The following is a 4,091-nucleotide window of genomic DNA, read 5'->3' on the forward strand; positions in this document are numbered from 1 at the left end:
TAAGGTGCTTCAGAACGTGGGATTATAAAGGTGTGTGTGTCCTTGGTGCTGCCAGTCAAGGCTGTGATGCCGGCTGTACATGCCTCACCTGGGCAATGTCACCTGTCGATGCCTCACCTGGGCAATGCCACCTGTAGATGCCTCACCTGGGCAATAGACAATAGGTGCAGGAGGCCATTCGGCCCTTCGAGTCAGCACCGCCATTCAATGTGATCATGGCTGATCATTCTCAATCAGTACCCCGTTTCTGCCTTCTTCCCATACCCCCTGACACAATGTCACCTGTAGATGCCTGACCTGGGCAATGCCAGCTGTAGATGCCTCACCTGGGCAATGCTAGCTGTAGATGCCTGACCTGGGCAATGTCACCTGTGGATGCCTCACCTGGGCAATGTCACCTGTAGATGCCTCACCTGGGCAATGCCAGCTGTACATGCCTGACCTGGGCAATGCCAGCTGTAGATGCCTCACCTGGGCAATGCTAGCTGTAGATGCCTCACCTGGGCAATGCCACCTGTAGATGCCTGACCTGTGCAATGTCACCTGTCGATGCCTCACCTGGGCAGTCACCTGTCGATGCCTCTCCTGGGCAATGTCAGGGACTTTCCCCGCAGTTGTCGTCATGTCTGGGTGGGGTGGGAACGGAGCAGTTTCTCTGCGTCAATGCAGCCAAGTAACTGCATGGCTGCGATCCAACATTGAATTAAGCCTTTCTGTGAGCTGTCACTTGCACCGAAAGTGGTTCATGAACCGGTCTCTCCACCTGCCTGTGATGAGCAGTTTACCAGAGAAAGGCGGTGTTCACCGTGAGAATATCCTGCAGTCCAGCACAGGACAGCAAGGCGGCAAAACAGAGAGACGCAGAACTGCAGATGTTGGTTTATACAAAAGAAAAGACACAAAGTGCTGGAGTAACTCAGCGGGTCAGGCAGCATCTCTGGAGAACGTGGAAAGGTGACGTTTGGGATCGGGACCCTTCCCAGTTAGACTGGTGGGCTGAGGAGTGGTTGATGGAGTCTAACACAGTTAAGAGTCAGGTGTTGCAGTTTGGGAACTCAAACCAGGCTGACAGTTGCTGACACAGACACACACAGGCAGACTAAAGGAACAGGCCGCATCTCAAGAGAAGGAATGGGTGACGTTTCAGGGTGGAGGTGTGAAGAAGGGCCTCAACCTGAAATGTCACCCATTCCTTCTCTCCAGAGATACTGCTTGACCGACTTTCTCTCTCCCCCCCCCCATCCTTCTCCTCCCCTCCCAGAGTGAGTCTGACTCCTCCTCACAGCCTGAAGCATTGGACCTCGTCCCTGTCCCTGACTCACAGTCCAGGAATCCGCGGTTCTGCAAGAGATGGTGGTTGCTGGGGGGAGGTTTTCACAAGATGGCTTTCATTACAAAAGGACTGGACAAGCTGGATGCAGGATAAATGTACCCAATGTTGGGGGGGGTCCAGAACCAGGGGCCACACAGTCTAAGAATAAAGGGGAGGCCATTTAAAACTGAGGTGAGGAGAAACTATTTCACCCAGAGAGTTGTGAATCTGTGGAATTCTCTGCCACAGAGGGCAGTGGAGGCCAATTCTCTGGATGAATTTAAAAGAGAGTTAGATAGAGCTCTAGGGACTAGTGGAATCAAGGGATATGGGGAGAAGGCAGGCACGGGTTATTGATTGTGGATGATCAGCCATGATCGCATTGAATGGCGGTGCTGGCTCGAAGGGCCAAATGGCCTCCTCCTGCACCTATGTTTCTAGGAGACCCTAGGGGAACTAGACAAGACTTGCTCCCACAAGGAAATGCCAAACAAACAGAGAAACGTGGACAACAGCAATTAAGCAAATAGTTCAATTTTTATTTTTTTTCTTTAAAAAGGAACACGCGTTGCAAAAAAAACCTTAAATATTGTATTAATATAATCCAGAAAAAAAGCTAAAACATCCACAATATAGAATAATAAATAGTTTAGTACACAGGAATGCTTAAATAGTTACAAATGGAAGTGTGAACTGTGAAGGTGGGTTGTGTGTCCTCACTGGCTTACACAGGCGTGCCTGCACACACACTCCCAAACACGCTCGCACACTTGCTCACAATCTGTGCGAGTGTGCAAATACACTTGCACAACAGAATCCAGATTCTCGTGCATTTTAGTCTAGCCTTTGTTTGGAGATACAGCGCGGATACAGGCCCTTCGGCCCACCGAGTCCATGCTGACCATCCATCGTCCCGCTCACACTAGTTCTATGTTATCCCACTTTCTCATCCACTCCATACGCACCAGGGGGCGGGGATCAATCTACAAACCCGCACGTCTTTGGGATGTGGGAGGAGACCGGAGCACCCGGAGGAAACCCACTTGATCACAGGGGGAACGTGCAAACTCCACACAGACAACGCCCGAGGTCAGGATGGAACCTGGGTCACTGGTGCTGTGAGGCAGCGGCTCTACCCTTCTCACTGTCAGAGCTGTGGGCACGCTGGAAGGTGTACACGGACCCACTCAGGCAGATGTGCCAGCACTGCTTTGTATCCAGCTGTGTGCAGATGTTGTATTTTTTAGACAGCCGTGCTGCATTTTGATGAGTTTGCCTTCTTGTCTGAGACACCAAACCACCAGGGACTTCCTCATTTCACACATTCAGAGTCCAGTCGGAACAATCTGGTGGTTAAAACGTCAGCAGCAAGCACTGAGGAGAGGCTGGCTCTTGCAGCAATCCCTGTAGGCATAGAGTGATACAGTGCGGAAACAGGCCCTTCGGCCCAACTTGCCCACATCGGCCAACATGCCCTATCTACACTAGTCCCACCTGCCTGCGATTGGTCCATATCCCTCCAAACCTGTCCAGTCAAAGTACCTGTCTAACTGTTTCTTAAATGTTGCGATAGTCCCAGCCTCAACTACCTCCTCTGGCAGCTCGTCCCATACCCCCACCACCCTTGGTGTGAAAAAGTTACCCCTCAGATTCCTGTTAAATCTTTTCCCCTTCACCTTAAACCTAGTGGGGCAGCCCCCCATCTCGCCAACACCGAGCCTGGCGGTCCTTGGGAAACGTGGGAAGCTTTTCCCAGGGATTCTCCTCCTCAAGCCGCTGCCTACAACACTCCCCAGGACCCCCACTGTGAACGGCAGGGCTCTGGGGAGTGTTGTAGAGCAGAGGGTCTGAAGAAGGGTCTCGACCCAAAACGTCACCTCCAGAGACGCTGCTTGACAAGCCCAGTTACTCCAGCATTTTGTGTCTACCTGGGATCTAGGAGCGCAGGTACACAGTTCCCTGAAAGTGCATCACAGGTAGATAGGGAATGTTGTAGAGCAGAGTGATCTAGGTGTGCAGGTACACAGTTCCCTGAAAGTGCATCACAGGTAGACAGGGAATGTTGTAGAGCAGAGGTATCTGGGAGTGCAGGTACACAGTTCCCTGAAAGTGCATCACAGGTAGACAGGAAGTGTTGTAGAGCAGAGGGACCTAGGTGTGCAGGTACACAGTTCCCTAAAGTGGCATCACAGGTAGAAAGGGAGTGTTGTAGAGCAGAGGGATCTAGGAGCGCAGGTACACAGTTACCTAAAGTGGCGTCACAGGTTGAAAGGGGGTGTTGGAGAGCAGAGGGATCTAGGAGCGCAGGTACACAGTTACCTAAAGTGGCGTCACAGGTTGAAAGGGGGTGTTGGAGAGCAGAGGGATCTAGGAGCGCAGGTACACAGTTCCCTGAAAGTGCATCACAGGTAGACGGGAAGTGTTGTAGAGCAGAGGGATCTAGGAGCGCAGGTACATAGTTCCATGAAAGTGGCGTCACAGATAGGGTGGCCAAGAAGGCTTTCAGCACATTGGCCTTCATCAGCCAGGGTACTGAGTGTAGACATTGGGATGTCATGCTGCAGTTGGAGACGTTGGCGAGGCCACATGGGTGGAATATTGTGTTCATTTGCAGTTTTTGTCGCCGTGCTGTGGGAAGGGTTCCATGAAGGGTTCCATCGTAAGATTTACGAAGGTGTTGCCAGGACTCGAGAGTCTGAGCTACAGGGAGAGGTTGGGCAGGCTAGGACTTTATTCCTTGGAGCGTAACTGTGTGCAGTTTTGGTCTCCAAATTTGAGG

This window comes from Rhinoraja longicauda, chromosome 36 (assembly GCF_053455715.1).
Source record: "Rhinoraja longicauda isolate Sanriku21f chromosome 36, sRhiLon1.1, whole genome shotgun sequence".
Classification (NCBI taxonomy): Eukaryota; Metazoa; Chordata; class Chondrichthyes; order Rajiformes; family Arhynchobatidae; genus Rhinoraja; species Rhinoraja longicauda.